Source organism: Cavia porcellus, unplaced genomic scaffold, assembly GCF_034190915.1.
Source record: "Cavia porcellus strain 051 isolate PalLab524CR breed Dunkin Hartley unplaced genomic scaffold, mCavPor4.1 scaffold_34, whole genome shotgun sequence".
Classification (NCBI taxonomy): Eukaryota; Metazoa; Chordata; class Mammalia; order Rodentia; family Caviidae; genus Cavia; species Cavia porcellus.
The window spans coordinates 9657828-9683273 of NW_026947517.1; the positions used below are offsets into that span (position 1 = coordinate 9657828).

The window sequence follows — 25446 nt, forward strand, 5'->3', positions numbered from 1 at the left end:
TCCTCCACTTAAATAATAGAAATGTTTTTAATGCTATAAGCAGCAATTTACAACCTTATGAATGCTTCTGAACAAATTTTAAACACATGACTCTTACAGATCATCTTCTCTGTTGCCCCAGTAAAGCCTTATCATTTGCACCAATGATTTATGCACAAAAGCAGAATTTTTCTTCAATGAAGTCAATCTTTATTCAGGGTGTTATGTGGTTTTTAAAATTTTTACGTAGTAAGATTTACTCTGTATTTTATGGGGAATTTCATTTCAAAAATTTTAACTATTCTATTTTTTTTGCAATCTTTTAGTGTAATGGCATTTATTATAAAAAGTCTTCTCAAAATGTTTACCAGGAAAATAAGGCAGTTTACAATCAGAATAGTTGACCTTTTGATATTCTAAGACATAATTTACTTTGCATAAGCCTGCGATAGGTTCTCTTTATTCATATTCAGCCTGAATTCAATTTCAAGTACCTGGTTCAGTAATGCTACAGTTACGTTATACATTTGTTTTGTCATGCAGCATGCAGCCTTGGTGGTCGTAATACAACCTGTATTTGTGTACCACTTTTTTTCTCATGTTAAAAACCTTTAATTACAACATGTAATTCAAATCACAGCCATGAAAAGATTTTGCAGCCATATTGTAAAACCGCCATGGTGATCATACTGCATTTTCACTAGTTTCAATCTGGAGTAAACCTAAAGTGAAATCTGCCAGCTCCAAACCAAGACTCATGGTGACTTTCAATTGCTTTCTGCTTCACTCCTCACTCACTGAAGATCTGCTGTATTGGACTGCTTTAAGTAATGAACAACGTGTGGATGCAATAACAACTGGACATGGTTGTATATAATATGAATCTTAAAAATTCAATACATCGTGTGTTGTAATAGACATACTTAATTCACTCATGTGAAGTAAACATTCTCTGAATTTTGGGGCCTGCAATCTTTTGTTGCTTCTGTGTGAACCATCATGGTTCCTAACTGCCGTCATGTTTTGGCCACAACTGTCTCCTAAGTCTTCAATTAATAGTTGATTTAATGGAAACTCTGTGAAGCCCAGCCTCCAAGGGATTGTAACTTGGGTGAAAAATTCATGGGATAAAGTCACTGACAGCTGTGTTTCCTATGCCCTGTGAGCAGGCTACGTGGATGAGATGTGCACATTTTAAGAGAGCTCTACTGCTGGACCTGAGAGGCTAGGGCCAATATTTCCATAGAAATGGAATTTCAAGACATTCAGTCCATAATGTGGGGTTTGGAGAACTATAATAGTGTTCTAGAAAAAGGTGACAAGACTGTATTTGAACAAATACGGATTTTTGTATATGAAAAAAATAAGATTACCCTGAAAAATAAGTCCTGGTGCATCTTTTGGAGCAAAATTTAAGGTAAGGGCTGGTCTTATTTTCAGGGAATAATATTTTTGAACTCTACATGGGCAGCTGAGTTACTGCACCTGAATGAATAATATTTTCATGGTATGAGATGCCCCAAGATAGCTTGGGCAGGGCATATGAATGAGTACCCTCTACAGTGGTCAAGCAAATGGCAGACGTGCAGGCCCTTTAGCATCTGCTTTCTGCCACCTTCTCTCTTCCAATAGTCATGACTGATGTCTGAGTGTTCACTGTGGGAGCAGCACTTTGGGTGCAGTAACTCAGCTGTCTATGGTGACCCTATTGGTGAGCTAGAGTTTGATTCTTTTGTCCCTCAAAGGCCACCAGCTTGGTGCTACTAGGAGGTGGTGGAGCCCTCAGGAGTTGGAATCTAGTGAAAGGTCTCCAGTCACTGGGCAGAACCCCCTGAAGGGGACAGCAGGATCTCACGCCCTTCTTCTTCTCTTCCCAGCCATGAGGTGAGCAGCTTTGTTCTGCTATGTGTCACCCCACACCCTGGCCCATGATATGCTGCCAGCAGCCTATGCCAGTGGACCAACTGGTCACAGAGTAGAACTTCCAGAATTGAACCACAATAAACCTTTTGTCTTTATAAGTTGATTACTTCAAGTATTTGTTACAGTAGTAGAAAACTGAATACCAGAGTGGAGCTGTGCTATACACTATATTTCAGAGGGGAATTAACTAGAGGAACAGAGATACCAGGAGACTGACATAAATCAAATGCCTTCACGTAGAAACACAACAGGTGCTCAATGCTGAGGCTATACCGTGACTTCCGACTTCAGTGTTCTTTTGCCCAGCCCTGGGTGTTTTATGTTTTGCTTATTATATGAAGGATTTTTAAATGATTTTCATGTATAAGTGGTCCATATTTATTGTGTTATATATTTCTCAGATTACTTCTATGAAGCACGGGCTCCCCAGCTTCCAAGCCTTGGAGTCACACCAACAGCACTCCTGAGTCTCCACAGCAGATAGGAACTGTCAGTTGCCATAATTACATGATTCAATGTCTAATGATAAGTTTCTTCCTATATGCCAACAGGAAATATATATACACATACATGTATGTAATTTATACACATTCAGAGGCATTCATAGAAACCTGTTCACACAGAGACAAAGCAGATATGTATCTACTATACAGAAATTTATTAGAGAAATCCCTGATTAACATGGCTAGGATAGAGAACAGGGCACCCTCATTAGAAAAAAAATTGAACTGACCATGAGTGCATGGTGATATCAAAGAAAACCAAGCTTCACTGTGGTAAGCTCCTAGAATTTTGAAGTTATTACAGAAGTTAGTGCATTCTGATCAAACTGTCAAAGCAACTACAGAAATATACCTGTCGGGAAATACCACTCAGAAAAAATGCATATAAATTTTATTAATATAAATTTATAATTATAAGATTTAATAATAATTACTTGATTCATAGTAAGTGAAAGAAATATGTTTCTCTTACTCTTAAAATTTCATGTGTTCATTGTAAAATTCAAGTGTGAGTTATTTGATAATGTGAATTTAAAGAAAGTTGAATATCCAAAATAAAAAGAGAAGTAATTTTGTTGTTAAATAAAAATGAACTACAGTTGATATGAGATTATTTTATGTTAAAAGGGCTTGTCTAGTTTACATGTGTTTCATGGAAGATCTTTTAAATTTTATAAAAACTTTGTTCAGGATTCGTATAAAGCAAATGCTATTATAAAATTGTTTTAACTTGGGGGAGTGTGGTGAGGGGAAGATAAATGCCTGTGTGTAGCTGCAGTAGAAAATGTGACCCCCACCACCCCCAAGCCAGTAACTTCAGTCTCTTAGTCACCCTGGTAATAGTTCCTGTTGCAGTTCTGATTGCTTCTATCCACTAGAAACAGCTGGCTACTGTAATGCACAGCTGGCCACTGTGGGGCATACTGTAAGAACCAAAGACAGCCAAGTACTCTGTGTTTGGACTTCCCCTTTGCAATCCCATAAAATCCTCTCTCCTTGAGCCTTCAGGGCCTGATACTCTCGGAATGATCTTGATTCAGTGCTCGGCCAAGTAGAATAAAGCTGCCTCCAAATCCTAGCTGCCCTTTTGGTGTTTCTGCTTAATGTTGCACAACTCATCTCAGAAACAATTTGCAAATATATCTTTCAAATTATTAATATTAGTTTTTAAAATATTTTCCTGAAACATCATCTTAGATTATATAATCTAAATTAGTATTCATTTTATAAAAAGAAAGTAAAAATATGTTCAAATTCATATTGGCAGAGATTTAAGTTTTCTTTACAAGAAATTATTTTTTCTAAATTTCTAATGTTTAGCAAATTAATGTTAATTTTAGTTATACTGAATATTATACATGATATAAGAAATATATAGATTATATATAATAGATTATTATGCAATCATCATAATATATAAATGTAGATTATTATATATAATCATAAACTGAAAAATTGATTTTGCTAATCTGAGAACTTTACAGGTAAATATTCCTGGAAATTTCTCTCATTTAAAGGGATTATTTTGAAATTTGATATATTTATATGAGCAATAGAACTGCACTGAAAACTTTGATGCACTAATTTTATCATATTATTGTCTGACCATACTCATATAAAATAATTATTATGGTGCAATAAAAAGTCATTTAGTCAGTAATATTACAACATTCCCTTATGAATATATTTTATGTATATTTGTGCTACATAAAATCATATAAATTTATTTTCCAGATCTATGTCATCCATCTCTTATCAATTTAAGAAGTTCAGATCTATGCTGTCTCCATTCAACTTCTTTATACAACCTCAGAAGTTAGCCTACCTTCACCAAAAAAGTGAAAAGAAATTGAATAAACCTTACTCTACGTCATATTATCAGAGGTGTAGACATATAATTAAAGTTACCTTGTAAAATAGTTCTAGCATTTTTTAAGTTTAGAATCTTTAAAACTGTGTTTTGGAAATACTACTTCACTTTTTTCTGTGTTCGACAAATATATATCATAAGATAGGCCCAATGTTTCCCATATTTATCTCTGGTGCTTTCATTTTTATTTCCATTGAACTGGAATATTTGTTTTAAAACACTAAATTTCTTTTAGCTGCATTGTACACCCACTAAATCAGTGCATGTGATAGGACAGTGGTAAACACTAGGGTGTGGACTTCTATGCACTTCTCCAGGATGATATTCAATACATTCCAGTTGAAGGGAAAACTTCTGGAAAGTTCAGATCTACATGCCAGAAAGTAATAGTGTAAGAATTCTCACCAGTGAATCTTTGGCAGATAATGCAACCCAACATAACAAGGACAGAGACCTGCTAGAAATTTATGCCTTAAAAGAGCCCCAAAGTCAGTGAAGAAAAACATTTGTTTGCTTTTTACTTCACTGATACATGTTTCAAATTTGTACCCATATATGATGTATTTTAATTCTTCTTTACCCAATCCTCTGTTCTCACTTCAAGAGAGAACAGGCCCAGCTGCAGGCGTGCATGCCAGTGCAGGCGGCACCAGCAAGAACAGACTGGGAAACGGGTGCGCACTCCTGCAGGCAGGACCTGTGGCGGGGAGCAGTCTGAAGCAAGAGGGAGAATATGAAGCAGCCGCTGGTCATCAGGTGAGCATTACGTCCTACCACAGACAGGAAGAACAGAAGTGGGTGGGAGCATTTTATATCAAAGAGCTCTAGGAGAATGCAGGAAACAAAAGATCTGCCCCAGTTCCTACACCCAGAAGCCAAGCTCATGCTCATAGGCTGCTGCACAAGCCCCACTTGACTGGAGTGCGCATTGCTGGATTCTGACTTGGAAACTGCCAGAGAACTATGGACACCAGGGCAATTTTCCTACTTTTATTTTCCTCTGTCTGGCTGTTTGTTCTCTGGTTGGTTTTGCCTGTTTTGTTTGTGGCTGTGTTACTTTGCCTTTATTTTGTCTTTTTCTTTTCTTTCAGCTTTCTTTTTTTTTTTTTTCACCATGTTTTTTTTTTTTTTTCTATTCATCTTATTTCTCTTTTCCTCAATGATCTCCTGATTTGGTAGCTTCACACGAATGAATATCGTTTCTTATCTTTCTGGTTTACTTCAATACCCCGTCACTTGCAGTTTCATTTTCTTGTCTCCTGTGTCCTCCAGTTTCCCAAAATTTCAATTATTATCCTTAAACCCCAGCCTTGCTTCTACTATATTTGAACTTTTTCATCTCTCTGTCTTGTCCTTTATCTCTGTAAATTCTTCTCTCTTCCCACACAGGGTAAAATCACTCCATTTAGGGGGAAATCATTGCATACAAGTTCCTGATATATATATTGCATTTTGTTATATAACTGTAAAATTTGCTCCTCTGGTTAAAGGTATCAGGTTGACAGTTACAGTTTGTCAGTAGATAGCCTGTACTTGATGCTACTATTATTGACAACTGTACTACGTTAGGCAGGATTTCATATATGTTATGTTTTTGTCCCTTGTATGATAATAAGGTGATTGTATGAGATCACAGTCACATTCATTGTTCAGGACCAAAGGATTGGGTGCCAAGCCAAATAGATAACAATTTTTCATCCTTAATCAATTGGGAAAATAGGTTTTTGGGATAGACAAAAGACATTTCCTAGGGAGTCCTAAATATTACTGATAAAGATGCCTACCATAAGAAATCAGCAAGCAAAACACAGAAAACAAAATAAAGTAAAAGGAGAAGATGAAAATATGCAGAAGCAAAATGCAACCCCAGATCCCCCAGCCCACCCATGACAAGCCCAGAGCACAGTGAGATAAAGGAAATCAAAAGCAAAGCATTGAAATTTTCTGAAATGATATCAAAAGAGTGAAAAAACAAATGGAAGAGATCATAGAAAAAATCTCTCAAGTACACAGATAAATGGTGATCAAAATGAAAGACATTAAAGCAGACACAGATGTTAAAAAAGGACAGGACTTTGGAAACTGTGAATGCCCAATGTAGGAAGAAATGGAATCCTTGAAACATAATCAAATAGCAATTCAGATTAAAATCACCGCTGAAAGTATATACAACAGATCAAAAATCTCTAAGGATGGAATATCAGATCTAGAGTACAGGATTGGGGCTAGGGACTATAAAGATTCCTTAAAAATTTTAAGAGATCATAAAAAATCCAATATTTGCTAGAGGAAGCAAAGAAGACCATCATAAGTTTGAATGGAATCAATGAAAAAGCTGGAGATGGCACAAAGGCCATAAAAGTTTTCTTCACAGAATTAATGGCAGAAAACTTCCCAAACAGGATAAAGAATTAACTATTTATCCCAAGAATTAACTGTTTATCCCAAACAGGATAAAGAATTTGACATGTACATAAAATGGAGTTTATAGAACTCCACACATCCAGGACGAAAGGTATTTCTATAAACCTATCTTCCTCAGGATAGTATATTTAAGCATCCCTGTGTTTTGAGTAGATGACTACAGTGTCAAAGTAGGCATAGTAACTAGGACAAGTAAGATATTTTCACTGAAAAATCATATCTAAATTTAGCTAATCTGGTGTTTTAATATCTTAACGCTGGACATATGTAAAAACACTAATAAGATTATCTATTGAGCTAAAACAGACATATTTTCTTGTTCGCTATTAAGGCTTTCAAAAAACCTGCTATATTAGAATACAATTAGGGTTCAAATTTTAACATAGAGACATATGCTTATGTTTATACATATGAATACAGAAAGATATACACATATGTGTATATACACCCATATACATGTATATATAAAACTACTCACCTAGAACAGTAATCCAAGTAAGACCTTAGTACTAGTTTTAAAACCAAAGTATTAAACACAGGAAAGAAATACAAGAGAATTATCAGTTCAGTGCCTGTACTTGTTATAGTTATGAGTGTTGGGTACCTGAGAGTGAATTTATTTGCTGAAATCGTCCTTGATTCCTGCACATAATGGCAAATTATCATTTTTTTCTAGGTGACATGAACAACAATCTTTACACCTCTTCTGCTCTAAACTTTCTTTAGTATAATTGTAATATGAATAACTCATATTTATGGATTATGTTGAACAGGAAAGCTTTTAACCAGGCAATTATAAAGCTAAAAATATAAAATTTCCTTATTCATCAGTATTTCCTATATAATGCAACAGAAGCAACGTCAGGACCCAGGACTCCTTGGATTAAGTCTAATAGGATAGAAACCAGCATAGTTGTCAATGTTGAGTTACATAGTTACTATATTATGCATTAAAATTGATTATAAATAAAATGAATAATTGCAAAAAATAGATGAGAGTCTAACAAATGAAACAGAAGACACATTGTTGGGAAAAAAAACAGATGTGCAATCAGAATGAAATGGTAATAAAAGAGAAACAGTCATCAAACAATGTAAAATAGAGTATAGGAAGAAAGGCAGTAGCTTTTATGCATTTTTGGTAGGATATCCCAGTGAGAGGATACACTGGTATGTGTGTTACAAATAAAACAGAAATTTGCAAAAGTTTAATGCTGTTTTAAGATGAAATGATAAAGTAGGAAGAGTTATGTAGCACCTACATTTATTTTAGACACAGATTTTAGGTTACTGTATTTGTAAAATTCTATAAAATATTTGTACATGTGTTTAGACCCTCATATTTATACAGATAGTAAAAATATAAAAATGAAACAATTATTAGAAGTTCAAAGTTTAAGAAGTGTCTCTGTCTCAGGTATTTCTATATTCATTTAAACATTTTGCAATGCACACATGTATTGAAACATCACAAAGCACCGCATTACAATGCACAACTTTTATTTTTTTGTTCATCAGGTAAAATTAATTTACAATTTTACACTTTTTAAATAGTCATGTAAGTTATAGCAAAGTTTTTGCGAATTCAGTCATAGATGTAGGTACATACATTTCAGTATGGTTAGTAATTTTAGTTGCACCTATTAAATAATTCATACTTTCCAATTAAATAAAACCATTCCAAAATTTACATATTAATAAAAGTATATTGAGTAACAAAAGTACAGTTTCCTGGAGTCACTTAAATTTTTCTCTTGTTATCAAATAAGCTGACATGAACAATACTATATTGTGACTTTCAAAATGACCTTCATTGATTATTTTCATATAACATAGCCAAAAGTTCATGAAAAATTTTCTCTAGGGAAGTTAACTTCTCAATTCATATTGCCAATGAATGTGCTTTGGCAGAAAATTTGCCAAAAATGACATTTACTTTTCGGGAAATTACAATATCACTTAATAGAATCTTGGAGTATATAGCACTCAGACAACTGTCAAATTGGTCCTAGGCCTTGAGAGATCTGAATGTTCATTAGCAGAAGGGTTATATATTAACTGAAACTTACCTCTATTCATTTCAAGATGCTGAATTAAGTTTAGAGAGAATGATGAAACATTCTTATTAAAGGTGGCACAATGTTCAAGGTAATATGAATGCTACAAGCCTATAGATACCTAAATCATTTTGCCAGATAACTGGATTTAAAAATGCTTTACAATTTTGTGAGATACCAATTTCTCTTTTGGAGTTCAGACCCTTTTCAAGAATTAGATCCCTCAATTCAAGTATATCTTAAAATTTAGGAAACTCTTAGAAAAGAAAGTTAGTTAAATTCATTCTAATATCTTTCCAAGTGAAAGGAAACAGCTAAACAGTAATTTAAAATATGTTGCAAAATATTTCAGCATAAGAATCAGGACATTAATAATCCTACCAAATTTGAGAAATAAAAAGGTTTTGCTTTTTATTATAATGTTAACTTTGGCAAGGTTTGGGAGGCCCAATTTTCCTGTATTCACATATATAACATACCAAATTGCTAAGCATTCTATTTGAGATGAAAAAAAAAGGTAATATTCACAATAGCAGAGAAATTTAATTACTACATTTCTACTGTTTTCTTAATATGTTACTTGTATTTGGAACATCATTTACCTCAATTGGCAAATACGTAATTGTTACTTTTGGTTTGTTTTTCCCTCGCTTTTAGAAAGAATATATTTTTCAAAAATAGCCATAGTCTTTGTTTTTATAATCAATCCATATTATATCAAAAATAATACATTTCAATAAATACCGGTGGCATAAGTGATTTAATGAATGAATGAAACAAGACACAGCTAGCTCCTATAATTAATGTTATTTTGTTATGCGAATATATTACAAGAAACGAGACACAATATGACAAATAGTTGAAAGGCAAAGAAAATAGACTTTAAATTCTGGGAGAGTGGGGTTATGAGTGTGAAAAATTCTTAGTAATTTCATGGCATTGGAATCCATAGAAAGCTTATGCACAGAGCTTTAAAATAAAATTAAAACAGAACCACCAATTGATATTGGAACTTGAACTTTGAAAATAATATCAACCGTTTTGCTAGATCTAAAATTTCCCAGAAAGTCTCATGTGTTCAAACTTTGTGTTTTGAAAGTTGCCTGGATCATCAGGGCACTACACTCATCAAGGGATTCACCAATGTGAATTTAGCAGTTGAGTGTGCTCTTTAGAGTCTGGCTAGAGGCAGGTACCTGGGCCTTGACCTGGAGGCATCTATCACTGTCTGGTCCTTATTCACTGTGTGAATTCTGACCACTATGACATGAGCTGATTTCTTCCTGTCAGGCCTTTCCATCATGCCATTTCTCTCTTGCAGACAGCAAAATATTAGCCTAAATAAATGTTTTGTCCTTAAAGTTCTGGGTATTGAATATTTTGTCCCTGCAAGAAAGAAAGTCATCGAAATAGATTTTTATACACAAAGTGGGATAATTTCTGTGAATGTATTGGACTTACTGGCTTCCACTTGTTTGGAAGACATTCTTGGGAGTAGTTTGAAAATCTGACCAGAAAAATCTAGAATACTGTTTGCCAAGGTAGGTGGGAAATTCTGATCAGAGCTAGAAGAACAGAATAGTGATAGGAATGCATACAGTAAAGCTAGTCTCCGGAAGTTCCAGTTAGGAATACGAACTCCATTGGCTGTTGGACTCCTGGTCATGGGTGTCATACTCTGGCAAAAAATCAAATGAAATCTTTATCTAAATCATGAGACTATGCAGAAGGTTGAGATTAAGTATGATGGATTTATGTGGCTGAGGAAAGTTCAAGGTGGCCCAATAGTTCATCTATAGTTAGGGATGCTTGCTGTTTCTAGCAAGATCTGTTATGAAAACGAGAAAAAAAATGACAGAGTTAAATTATTTTAAAAATTTGCAGTTTCATCAGAAATATAGCATGGGACAGTTGGCAGAAAGGAGAGTACAGTTGTTTAAAAGATTAGCATGAAAAAAGAGCCAAATTCTTTGAATCAGGAAAATAGGAAAATTATCTGAGGAACATTTCATAAATTAAGCATACTTGACCCATCAGAAGACTTAAAAGTCCTAAAATGAAAGACTTTGGTTTGGAACTAGAGCCCTGAGGAGCCAAGTTCATTCAGTGCTATCCAGGAAAGCGTTTCCTGTAGTTCAGGCATCAGATGTCTTTGTAACCATGATCCAGGAGAAACTGGAAACTGGCAGATCTGACCACAGACCTCCACATCTTCCACGTGGTGCTGGTTTTATGGGAAAGAAGAATGTAAGAGCTGTGTGTCCTCTACCCAGATTTCAGAAGATGTGGTAGGTCCAGCAGTGTGGCCCTGAAAGTAAGTCATTAAGCTGTAAAGGGGAAGCCAAAAGTGTAATGGAGGCTTGAGAAAGCTGAAGATGCCAAGGCTGAGGAACACCTAGTCAGAAAAGTTGCAGGTAGTTAGCAGAACCACCCCAATAAAGGCCACGAGGGCTTCAACAGGCAAATTCACATGGACTGGGTTTCACAAAAACTTGGGTTCTCATATGTTCTCACAACTTTCCCTGAGTGCTAGACACAGTGCTATAGAATTTAATGCTCACTATGCTGGGCTCCATTCTCACTTTGATCCAGTCTACATAACTCTCTGTATCTTATTTCAGTCTTTTAGAATAGAAGGTTTATGATGTGCCATTATATGTTGGTAGTATTTTAAATATTTTTAACAGTGGCTCATGGCTAAGAGTATGCCTTCAGTCGCAAAGGAAATTTTAGACTAGGACTTTTCCAAAAAGTAGTTCTTGGACTTTTAAAACCTTGGTGAATCTTGGTGATTGGGTAAGTACATTTTACACAAAGAGATGATAAATCTTTTCAGGACCAGAACAGAATTGTAAGATTTACTTAAAACATCCCCCCTAAATCTCAGGTGGGGTAGTGAAGGTGAGTAGACCGTGGAGTGAGTATGTTCATCACTGAATTTACCCTCTAATGAGTTTAGCTACTGCATGTACTGTTAGAAGTGTAACCTGGCTAGGAGCAGGATTATGTGGGCATAAACTGAAAAGTACCATCATTCTCTGGCTTTTCTTTGCATTCTCTCCCTTTTGGTTACCATGACATGAGAAGCCTTTTCTTCCCGGTCCTTCCACCAGCAGGCCTTTGTCTCAGAGCCAGTCAGCATGAACCAAAAGAGTAAGTGTTCTGCTCTTCAAATTGCAAATGTCAGGTGTTTCACCCCTATGAACAGAAAAGACACCAAAACACCAAAAATGTTTTCAAGGAGGAGAATCAAGATAACACTTTGCTTAATAATAATAAATAGCAAGAACTGCAATACTAGTTGTATAACTAATAATACTAGTTCTTGGAGTGTGTCAGTCTATTCTTAACATGCATTTCAGTTTATTGATAATGTCACCTAGTTCTTCTATATGGAAAACTGTTTCATCTGATTCTTTGCTTTTGAGTCAGCATAACTATCTCAGAACTCCATTTGGTTGTTTACAAACTATATTCAAATTTCTCTCTTTGAGAAACACTGAAATTAGAGTCAATAGGACTGAAAGCTATAATTGATGAAATATGATATTGCACTCTAAAATTCAATTGCAGAAACCCTAAACCCAGAGCATCTCTGAGGGGTGCTCACTCTTTTTGTGTTGCAACATTGTTCAAGAATACAGAGCACACATGTAGGAAGCCAGAAATGGGAGTTAATTTGGCAAAACCTGCAGTCCTTGACTGCAGAAAAGGGTTTTTACGGATTTAAAAATGAAACCAAACTGCTCCCTAAGTCTCAAAGAAAAAAATAAAAGAAAGCAGAGGCAGGTTTCCCTGAGAAGTCCACCTTGACCCCTCCTCAGCTGCCAGAGTCCCTGCCAGCACCTACAGCATCACTCCCCCCTCCCAACTCACCTCCTTCCAGCCCTGCACCAGTTCCAGTCAGCCGCTGCCCACACTCAGCCACAGAGGTCCTCTCTCCAGAGCCTTCTGTTTCCTACACTGATCAGATAGCATCATTTAATGCTTACCCACAACAGCTGCTGCAATTCCTTCTGAGTTCTACATTTTGACCAAGAAATATAGGGCTGTCAGCCCTGATGAATGAGTTACCATGACATTTCCCAAAGGTCACTTTTCCTTAGAAATAGCCCAATCAAGAACATCTCAGACATCAAAAAGGGACACAAATGCTAATCACCTGCCATCACCCAAAAACCTGATTAAAGCATATGATGTCCATAAGAAAATTCAGCCTGATAGACAGTCATACCCTCTGGCTTCAGGCTATTGACACCAGAAAAATGTTCGTTCCATATGCAAGACGTAAAGAAACCTGACTATCCAGGCCCCCTCAGCCTGAAACTCTTTTCTCCATGTTGGGGCTGGATAAAGAGGACAAATATTGAGCTCTATCAAATTGGGCCCCTGAGAACCTGCAGTCACTGTAGAAGTTGGGGCAAACCTGTGCCTCCTGATAGACAATGGAACAGAACCCTCTTACCCTCCAAAGTTCCCTCTGTCAAAAGTTACCATTTGGGGCAGCTGGGACTCTTATCTCTCACTCTTTATTTCAGGCACTAACTTACAGCCTGGAAGGACACCTCACCAACATCAGTTCCTATCTGAGAAGAGGCTTGCTCTTCAAATTAGAAGGGACCATCACTTTTTTTTTTTTTTTTTTGGTCTTTTTCGTTTTTTATCGGTACCAGGGATCGAACTCACGACTGCCTACTTGCAAGGCAGGCGCTTATGCCGCTGAGCTAAATCCCCAGCCCCAGGGACCATCACTTTTACACCAAGTCATTCAGCCTCCCCGTCACTTGACCCCTGAGAGGAACACAATGTGTGCATGAGAAAAATAACTGCTGTGCCATCAATAGTACAGCCATCACTTTGCACTCTGTGCTTCCCAACCCATACACTTTCCTTGCACTGCTCTAGCTCACTTGGACTCAGTTGTCCTATGGAATTAAGGACTCTCCCATTACTTGGGCGTGGGGGGGGAGCCGAGGACATATTTGGGCAAGCCACCAACACCTTTTCTCTGAGACAGCCTATTTCTCTGTTTCTTTCAGCTCTGTTATGGTCTCCTGAGCAAACACTGTAGACTGTCATACTGCTAAAATAGGCCTCTCCTGCGTGTAAGGCCAGGTCGGAATCTCTGAGCTAACAATGCTGCAGCAGTTGGCCTCCATATGCACTGCCTCAGACTTCTGCCACCCGCTGTCTGCTAGTATAGCTGTCAGGACCTAAAGAATATCTCCTGCCTTTGATTTGCTCCTGTCAGCCAGTTCATGTTTGTTTTAAGATGGAAAGACCCAGCCAGGCATCAAAAAATTATGTGTCCTCTTTTTGAGAAACCCTCACAGATGACCTTGTTGATTTCCCATCACAACATATTGCAGCACTTCTGACTGATGACATCCAAGCTGCCTGCTGGAAAGACTGAAAAGCTCTGCACAATGTCTTGCACAAACTGACTACAAGAAAAAATCCACAAATTCCTTAGAGCTTCTGCATCCTATAAAATGTGGGCCCTTGAGTTCACATAAACAATGATGCTTACTCAGGGCTGCCTACTCCCTTTTTTATCTTCATGCTCTAATAGTTGCTGTCCTTGTGATTAAGAAACCTGACAAGCTCATCTTAGTCCAAGCCCTCATTGTCCAGGTGCCTCATGCTGTACTGGACATCCTGAGTAACTGTCGACCACCCAGTCCTGACATGTGTCTGCCCACCACGCTTGGCCCACCAGATTGTGCCTGAAATCTGACTCCCTCTGATGGATGCTGAGTAGACCCTGCTTATGAATGCAAGTGGCTCTGTGACGACAAGTTATAGATGCTGTAGTCACCTTGGATGAAGTTATTTTGGCCAAAACTCTCCTACTACTGCTTCCTGCTGCTGTTTGGAAACCTGCTACCAAAATACTACATGAAACTCCATTAGAATGTACAATCTTACGTCTTATTGTATCATCTAAAATAAATTTCACAAAGTGAATGAAACATGATGAAGAAATGTTCAGATAAAACAGAAAATAAAATAGAGTTTAAACTGTTTCCTTCCAGTTACACGCAGCTGGGCCTCTGCTTTGTACATAAGACACACCAGACCACTTTGCTTTTCCTCTTCTCACAGGCTTTTCACATCCTGAAAATATGGTTCTGTTTGCATGCCTGCCTCCCAATCCTCCTTACCTTTCTGGACCACAGAAATCTAATGGAAATAATCTCATCCCTCATTTCAGTGTTTTATCTTTGCATACTGTGTACTGAATTGTCTGACTGCAAATCCATTCTTTGCTGTGGCCTGTGTCACATCCTCTTATTCTTGCTGATAAGTATTCAATTAATGCATAGGAATGAATAGTATTGAACTGTTCTTATTGGTATTTTTAGTTATCAAAATCATTTAAATACATTAAAATACATATCAAAATATTCATTCTTTGAAAACTAGTTTTATAACACCTTTGTTGTGCTTTTCATGTGCTTTTAGCTTTATGAGCAAATTCATAAGCAATAATGTTTGTGTTACAGTGTCTGCAGTGGTGGGAAACCTGACAGCAAATCGTGAAAGACTCCTTCCATCACACACTTGCATTTCATAATGAGCAACTGAAACGGTTAATATTCGGAACTGTAATTACAGGATTATTAGCCAGATGTAAAGTAAACTTTAATTAAAAGAAGTTTGGACTATGTATTCCTCTAATGATTCTCCCACCTATAATATACAGGGGTTTACAACTGTGTCAGTTCTTGCCAACATATCACAGGGACATAATTACATTGGGTTGTAACTGTTATAGTGCATGTGAATGGATCTGTTTGGGAGTCTAATTTGCAGTTCCTTTATGCTTAATAATATTGAGCACATTTTTATGTCTGTATTTCCTTTATGACTGACAATACTGAGCATATTTTATGCACATTTTCTGTACATGGTCCTAATTATGCTGATTTATATTAGTTTTTTTCTGTAGTTTTGAAGGAGTATGTTATATTTTAAGAAAAACATCTTCAATGGTTATAAAACTTGCAAATATATTTAGTCTATTATTTTCATAGTTTATTAGGTATGTATTTTAAATGACAAATACATTTTATATGGATGATTTGAATTTATTTTTAAAATGATTATTGCTTATTAGATACCACAAAACTAAAATCATCGTTTTTTATTATAAAATATTTGTATTACTTTTACATTTATTTATATTTTAAATTATTTGTAATGCGCAGAATTAGAAAGGTATCCTTTCATTTTTCTGCAAAAAAAACATTTCTTAATTTCAGTTATTTAAAAGATTACCTTAAATGACTTAAATTGGGAAGATGGCATCAATTAAATACATACATAAAAATGCAAAGAAACAATTTGGTATAGAACTAATTTTGCATTATTTTAACATTTCCTGTTGATATATTAGCTTTATACCAGTACCAATATTCTATTGATCATATTACCTTTACAGAAAAACTAGGTAAATTTTTAAAAATGTCTTTCAATTTTGTCTTATCCTGCTGTCTCTAGACACTGACATTAAAATCCATATTTAGAAACTATCTGTGTAGTATATCCAAAATTTCCTTTTATTTAGAATGAAACTATGATTTAATTCATGTCTAGATGAAATAATCAAGGTTCTGTATATGATAGTTTTGAATACAGAAAATACCCGTATTAAAAATTAGATATACATTGTATTGTACACTAGTGCCTTTACCCATAGAAATACATTGCAAGGTCCCTTATGTATGTTTGAAACTATGGAAAATCCTAGAACCTGTATAGAGTGCTTTATTCTGTGAGCATATCTGTAGTAAGTTTAAGTTTTTTTTTTTTTTTTTTTTTTGGTCTTTTTCCTTTTTATCGGTACCAGGGATCGAACTCATGACTGCCTGCTTGCAAGGCAGGCGCTTATGCCGCTGAGCTAAATCCCCAGCCCCTGTAAGTTTAAGTTTAAACTATAAGCACATTGAGAAATTAACAATTTCTCATTTACTACGGATTTTAGCAATCTCAATGCAAAGTTATTTTGCTTTCTCTAAGGAAAGAACTTATTCAGTCAAAAACTTTCACCTTTTTCCTTAAAGAAAACACTACGTCTTCTTTCAGGCTTATCCAAATTGCCAACATAACTAATACTGTGCTTTGCACTTTTGCAGAGTTAAGAAAAAAGTCATTGGACCACAAGAATGCAATGCCGTGATAATTTGAAAACCAAGATTTCTGCTGTTACCGATTTAGCATGTACATTGTGGAAATGATTGAGAAAGTAACAATTAATGTTCGAAGCAGAATAGAGAGGAATGGAATTAGATTTCATTGTAGTACTGTAAAGGGTATAAAATTTAACCCTTACAAATGATTTATTTTTGGATAATTCCACAGATTACAGACACAAAGCCTGTAGCTAACAAAGTGTGGAAAGCAAAAACAGAAACAAGAGGTGCTACCGTTTTGATCTTCAGTGCTTAAGTGTTGAAGGCTTGGTCTTAAGTTTGAGACCATACTCACAAGCAAAAGGAATCAAACTGACCTGTATAAATACCGTAGTCGTCTTAGTGTAAGAAATGGTAAGAATACATCAAAGTGTATGGTAATCATGATTCCCCACTATATTGCTTTGAAGCCTTATGTTTTCATTCATTATGGTTTTATTCTGGTTGTTTGACTTTATTGTCTGTGATAGTATGAACAGCTATTTTGATGAAAACAAGACATTATCATAGCTAGTGCTGATTTAGTATCATCCTACCATGCTTTTGTTCTTCTGTCTCCCATCGGTTTTATCATGTTGTATCTCATTGGATTTTGTTAGGTGTGATAGTATAAACAAAAATTTTATGGACAAGGAGATAATATAGTAATCCTTGTTTGTTTTCTGTTTGTTGGTTCTGAATACCCTGTAACACTTTCATTCTCTTGAATGATTTTATACTACTTTGTTAGGTTTGATACCATAGTGTATGAAGGTATATTCAAATATTTCAAGAGACACTATGGTAGCTACTATTATGTCGAGTTGTCTTGTGGTGAAACACTATGTTGCTTAAATTGTTCTGTTCTGACCTATTTTGTTATGTTCTCTTTTATCTTAATTTTTTTAAAATTAAAAATTGAGTTGAAGGCTTGGTAGAAGAGAGTGAAACCTCTGATAGGTGGAACTTGGTTGGAGGTACTTAGGTCATTAAAACCAAATCTCTGCAGAGGATCATGAAATTCAGTGCATTCCCTTCCTTCTATTGTTTCCTAGCCATGAAGTTAGAAGTTTTGCTTCACTGCGTATACTGTGTCACTGCAAGTCAACAGTCCCAGAGACCGGAATCTCTCAAATTTAACCAGCACAAAGCTTTTCTTTTGTAATTATGTTTTTTTTTGTAATTATGTTTTTTTTTGTAATAATGGAAGATTAAGTCACACAAAGAGAACTACTACACATTCTAAAGGACTTGTAGTACTTTTATTATTAAACTCACTACAAATTGCATTTTGGTTATTCTAAGTGATACTTAGATTAACTATAATAATTTTCCAATTTATTTTCTAAACATTTGCAGATAGTTTTCATGAAGTATATTGATTTTATACTTGAAAATTGCTGAATTCACTTATCAATTTCATTACTGTAGTCAATAGTCAGAAATTTCTGCATAAAAATCAAATACATAGGAAATTGATGTGTAATGAGTAAAATCTTAAGTGTTTTCTTTCTGCCTTATTGTATAAGCAAAGTAATACTGATAATGAGTGTAATCGCAAACAGCAAACACAAAAGTAACCATTTAATCATTCTTCATTAAAATTCTATTAGTATTGAATTAGTTTTTAACTCTAGAAACCTACAAAAATTGGACTGTGAGTTTAGGGTATAAGTTGAGAAGGACGAAAAGTGGTACTATCAAATAAAATATACCGTGGCACCAGATTTGACATAGTGGTTATCTTAAAGTTAACTTTAAAGATTATATAAACTGTGTGCAACTCTTGCCAGGAAATGCATTTTTGTTACATACCAGTGTGCAAATGTCTGAAAATTCTTTCTGTGAGCTTATAACACAAACTTTTAGCAAATGCATCTTTTCCTTTCTTATCAATAAGTTTTTCATGCAGGAAAAGATGGAGTTTGTTATTTGGTTTATATTTAGCTTACAGTTATTCTTGATGATATATTCTTTATTATGGTTGATCAATGTTTATGTATTTGCTGTTTTGCAGTCTAACTTGAAACACTAAGTCCATTCATTTTAAGATAACTAACTGCAAACTACATACATATATGAAATGTAACTAAGTTAATGCATGTGTCTAATATATAAAGGATATTGGAGCATATATAATTTATTTATTAGAAGAATTCATTTTATAATTAGCTAATTTTCACATTTTGCTAGAGAATTTCCTTTTATAACTATGTTTTAAGGGATTTATTGCACAAAACATAATTTTTACAGTGACTGAAATTCAATAAATTTCATTTGTTCACTTGTTTTTTATGAAAAATAACATATAACATATTTCAATTATTTAGATACTTATAAACTGTGGAAACCCTGTAATATAACCTTAAGTTATCAACAAATAGCTGTATACTGTGTTACTTCCAACCTAAAGGAGCATGATATTTTATAGAGAGGATTAAAGACTAATCCTAGGAGATGCAATTCAGGTAATAATGACATATCTTACAATGAACTAACACTACAGGAGAATTATAAATGCCAAAATTGTATGTTCACACAGACACATATATACCCACATGCCCACACAAAAATTTTTAATGTCACTGCAGAAACCAAAAAGCAGGCAAAATTTGGAGATGGTTTATCCCTTTAAAAAGTGAAATACATACTTGTTCGCTTTACTCCTGAGGTTGTTGAATTTCAAGAGAAAGATATACATACATACATACACACACACACACACACACACACACACACATATATATATATATATATATATATATTTTTTTTTTTTTTTTTTTTTTTTTTTTAAAGATAGAGATACTGTAAGATGTTGCTCAAGTCTACCAGCCCAGCTGGAAGCTGATGAGTGAGATCCTTGCGAGGGGAATTTTGAAACAGGAATTCCTGTAAGCTTTTGATGACACCAAGCACTCAGTGCTCAGGTTAAAAAAATCAGAAATAATAAAATGACACTTCGTTTGAAGATTCCTTTTAATAGTCAAAACAATAAACATTATAAAAGTGTCAGATGAAAGACAGTAAAGTTATCAGAGTATCGGGCTGCCAACTGGTCTAATATGAATGATCATCAGCAGTTTATCAGTGACAGGGAAACGGACACCACAGAGTTCTGTCAGGTAATTGTAAGTATCTTCAGTGCATTAACCTGGTGAGAGGAAAAAGAATATCCACTGTTCAGTCAAATATAAACTCTACCCACATGTGATCACATGGTGTGATCATACTTTCGGATTTGCTTTTTTATGAAAGTAATTTATAAAATTTAGAAAAGATTTTATAAATTTGAGCATATTAAATATCCTAACCCAAACTTAGTATAAAGAGTAAGACCTTTCCTGGGAATATACTAGTTCTTATTTTTCTAAGATTTATGAATATGTACATATATGTGTCCTCAAAATGCTTTATAAGACAAAATATTTAGATTACTCCTACTGTCAGAGAAATAAAAATGAAACATTTTCTTTAACTTAAGTTTAGAAAATGCTAAATAATACAACATACATCAGGTACAAAATGCGTCAAAAAGAATTAAACAATGTTAAAGTCTTTAACCTTGAATAGCTATATGTATGAAATTTAAAGAGGTTTTGTATTGTTTATGCCTAAATTATTTTCTTGCTACACCATCAACTACATTAGAAAACTAGTGCTAACAACTAGTTAATATTTACATTCATAGAAAGGTATGCATGACAATGTATTTGTATCTTTTTTTTTTTTTTTTCTTAGACAAGATCTTGCTATGCAGTTCAGGCTGCCCTTGAACTCCCAGAGATACACCCACAAAAAATACTGAGACTCAAATTTTCTTCCAGTCTCTTTCCTTGCTTATTTCTACAGTATGAAACCTCTTATTTCTACAATATCAAAGCAAATGATCATAGCAATTGGACTGTAAACTGAAATACTGAATCCAAATAAGCATTCCTTTTGTTGCTGGTTTTAAGAATTTGGCACAGTGACAATATGGCAACACAATGATACATCACAAAATTACCCCAAAGAAAGTAATTATGTAATGATTTCAGTTGATGCAGAAAGGCATTTGACAAAATTGAACATTCATTAATGATTAAATCTCTAAAGACAATAGTTATTGAAGTAGATTGCCTGATCAGAATAAAGATCATATATTAAAGGCTTACATCAATATGATCAATAGGGAAAATCTAAGAACTTTTCTTAAAGATCTTATATAAGTAAAGAAAGACCACTTCCCTGAAAATTTTTACCAAGACAATTACTTTTTCTTGAGGGCAAGGATTGTTTGAAACAGGGTCTTGCTATTTAGTGCAGGCTGGTCTTGAACTCACTTAGGTAATGCAGTCTGGCCTTGAACTCATGGTGATTCTACTGCTTCAGCACCCCACATGCTGGGATTCCAGACATTTATAAAATCACTAAAAACCTAAAGTGGCAAAAGAAACCTTTGAAAAAAAGAACAAATCTGTAAGTGTCAAAAGTTCTAATTTTAATTATAGTTTAAAAATACAGTAGTCAAAATGCACAAAATAGAAAACAAAGCTCAGTGTAAATATGGAACATTAGAACAATAGAGAAGTCAGAAATACATATATATACACATATGCATATATAGATACTGAAAATGTGTGATAGATGACTAAAAATATTTGTATGTTTTTACTCTTACTTGGATCAGAAAAATTAAGCTTCATATTTTCTTATTTTAAATTTGCATTTGCCTTTACATAGGCAATAACTGGGACATTAACTTTTTAGTTAAGTTTTGGTTAAAGTATGTTAACGATAGATCTTTCTAAAGCATGCATAGTTTCACAAAATCTTGATACAATTCTTGTTTATATAAATATAATCTCATCAAAAGCAAGATTGTCTATCCATTTATTTTTTAGAATTTTGAGGAATTCTTCATTGAATATGAGGGACTTAAAAAACAATCTGAGCGAGAGAAAGGGATCTCCCAAGTGTTGAAAGAGAAGGGTACAATCTGGTTCATGTAGTCTACATTGCAGATCTCAAAAAAGCACAGGCAGTTTTATGGCATTAACTATTATTTTAGCAACACACAAAAAATTATGTTTTGTAAAATGAGCCGGACACTAAAGAATCCTCACCTTATTTTTGTACTTTTTTCAAGTCCAAGAGCTAGAAAAAGTGTTCTCAGCGAGCAGAAATAACATGGTTATCTGTTAGGATTTGAAGGAGAAACAGCTATCTGACATGAAGGAAATAATTTATATCTTATTTTGTATGATGAATATGCAGATTGTATAATAGTAATATTTCATAAAAATAATCACGCATGATCTTCAAATTTGTAGTGCATATGCATCATATATCCATTTTAAACCATTTTCATTTTTAAAAGTTGATTCTCATTTCTAAAATGTTTCTATTATTAGGTTTATATTTGAGTTTGCATTTCTTAAAAGAAACAACCATATGCTTTTTTAAGGAAACAAAGAATACAAAGATTAACATTGCATTTTCTTTTTTCCACACTTGACAGTCTACATTGATCAAGTATGCAGTAAATATTTGCAGTATTTAATGTAAAGATAGACACTTCCTATTCAAAATATGCACTAAAATATAAGTTCTTCTGCAAAATATGTGAACATTTTCATGAATGTATTCATTCACTAATTTTCAGTTTATTTTCTTTAAATATTTTTTGTATCTCTATTAATTAAAAATCTGTTAGGCTCCAGTTACATGGTAATATACATAAAATTATCTAGGTTGCCCTGAAAAAATTACTCCTGGAACAATCTGAATACAATGATTCCAATGGTAATTTTACCTGTTTATTTTGTTTTTACATTTGTAATTTAACCAGTGTGCAAATATTCAAAATATCAAAATCAAAATTTACGTATTTTAGTTATGCTACAATTTCTTTAATTTTTTCTTCCCATTCTGCTATTATATTAACAAATTTAAAATTTGTTTGAAAAGGTACCACATTATATAGATAAACCTAAACTTCCTTGCTATAAGCAAGGAAGATTTTATGAACTGTTTAATTAAAATAGCGTAAAATTACTTATGTTAATACAAGTTACAATTTATAGGGTATGTAGATATATCTCAAATTGTGCTTAAATGTATGTGAAAAATTACAAATTACAAATAAGCAAATTACATTAAAATTACATAAATTTGTATAATTTGATGTATTTATGTCTGCTTGATTAAGTGTGGAATATAAAATTACTTCTCAGCAATTTGTATTTCTGAAATTTTCACAACTAGCCTGCTACTTTAGAAGCAATATATGCCTATATACAGTATATGTAACATTTGAAGATCAAATTTCACTCAGATTTGTTATTTAGTTTAGAAAGATGAGCCAACAATATTAAACAGCTCATGAAATATACCATATATTTGAATTCTATTAATACAGGACCTTGGGCTGGAGATTTAGCTTAGCAGCATAAGCGTGTGCCTGGCAAGCCAGACATCATGAGTTTGATCCCTGGTACAAAAAAAAAAAAAAGGATCTTATGGCCAAAGCAAGTTTATATTAATAATTTTTATTAAACACCTGTACCTCAGGTACTACAATGAATTTTAAGTAGTGTATTTCTTGAAGATGATAATGAAACTAATAAAAATCAAAAATAATATCTCATTTAATCCTTCTACTAAACAGAGAAAGTGATAGGCAAACTATATATTTTATAGAAGATAGAATGCTATTTTCTGAAATTATTTAATATCTGTAGTAACTTAGAAAAAGTGATAGGGAACCTATATATTTTATAGGTGATAGAATATTAGTTTTCTAAACTGAGATAATAGAACACAAATTTAAATATAACAACAGCAAGAAATATTCTTGTGATCTGATATATGCTTTTAAATTATTAATAGTAACTCACAATAGTATTGCAAAAATTTGGACTTCAGAAAATAGTTGAAATTCTATTTCCACAGCTGTATATAAACCTCTAACACAAAGGTTAAAAAAAAAAAACCAAATAAAACAAACCAAAAAGTCCATTTGAAGGGAATCAATTTAAAACAAGCAACTGACCCAACAGACATACATAACTTATACTCACAGTACTGTTTAGATTAGATGATCCTTGTGATTTAATTCCTCTTTGGGGAATATCAAATGCATTAAGTTCATGCAGATTACAGAGAATCACTTTTCCCCCTATAAAAATAATCAGTGAATTCCGAGTAGACTTCAGCTTTGTAAAAGACAGCCACACATTCTTGTTGAGCATTCATTGTTGCACTGTGAGGAGAAAGGAGAGCAGGTCATGACTAAATTTCATGCTCCTGTGACCCGCAAAATAATTCACACAGTTATCAGGGCATTCATTCAATTTCCTTATTACCTGCCATCTGTAATACACAGATATGCTAGATTAAAGATCAACCTTCTAATTTTAAGCCCAAATAAACTCCACATATTTAATGGCAAAAATGTTTGTCATTATGTATATTCTGAAGTATCACTCTTGATCTATATACAGTATGTCAGAGAAAACTAAGTTTTTGAAGCAAAAGTTCTACAGATTCACAATTTAATTCACAAATTACATTTAAGCTACATTAGACTACACTTTCTTATACTTATATTTTATATTCTTATACTTTTCTTATATTTTATTATACTTTGTGGCCTAGCATCATAGTTATTGTGTGTGCGCAAATTAACAGAACCATTTGTGCACCCACAATGGGCCATAATGAGCAACAGTTACGGAAAGAGTTAAAATTTTGCCAGCACAAACACACTGCATAATAATCTACTTCTCTCTGACTCTGCTTTAAGACACACAGAGAACAAAAGTAAGTGAACACTCAATCAATATGTTCTTTGTAATTATTCTATTCCAATGAATGAAATACTCAGAAAACAGGACACGGGACGTGAAGTTCCCACGGAAGGAAAGAATGTAATGAAAATTTATCTGAAAGAACAACTTGGAGAGAAGTTGAGAGCATATCTCAGGGAGCTTTCACACTCATGAGCTGAAAAGCAAATGACAACAAACCACCATGATTTGCTTCGAGGAATTAACCTAATAGAAAAATTGAATTAAAGAGAGAGCACTTCAAAACAAGCAGCTGAACTGATGTTGTTACTGCACTTTTGAAATTTAAACTCCTGTGTGGTAAGTATTTAACAACAGCACTTTTCTAAAATATTTAACTATGTCTATGCCTGACTACATACACAAAATTCTAATTATATATCATATATTCTCATGAGAAAGATTTGATCTTTAACTGTTACTGTAAACCCATGCAATAAGAGTGCCTAGGTACTCAAAGGACAACATGATTTCCATTCAAACTATGCTATATAGTTTCTTTAACAAGATATTTAATTTTTAATGCAGCCAGATGCTAAGTTTATCCATAAAACTCAGCTAATTAATGCTGTACTTGGCCCTGAAGCTCTAACCATTGCAATCCCTCCTGACCCCCTTCATCCTAGGGATGGGACTCTACTACTTTTAGAACATGGCTCGTTAATTATTTTTACCCCACATAATCCT

At 34.0% G+C, this 25446-nt stretch overlaps 2 long non-coding RNA genes across 3 annotated transcripts in view; one reads left to right on the forward strand and one right to left on the reverse strand.

Annotated features, from left to right (window-relative positions):
- On the forward strand, nt 1-14790 carry LOC106027789 (uncharacterized). The gene is made up of 4 exons (XR_010045521.1): nt 1-1396; nt 1725-1863; nt 4880-5031; nt 13796-14790. It is a non-coding gene; the product is annotated as an uncharacterized LOC106027789 (long non-coding RNA).
- Nucleotides 8180-25446, reverse strand: part of LOC106025872 (uncharacterized) — a 73302-nt gene continuing 56035 nt past the window's right edge. For both annotated transcript variants that reach the window (XR_010045520.1, XR_010045519.1), the window contains exons 4-7: nt 23992-24173; nt 21253-21366; nt 12633-20081; nt 8180-11954 (exon numbers count right to left, since the gene is read on the reverse strand). This is a non-coding gene — a long non-coding RNA (uncharacterized LOC106025872). The remainder of the gene's footprint in view (nt 11955-12632; nt 20082-21252; nt 21367-23991; nt 24174-25446) is intronic.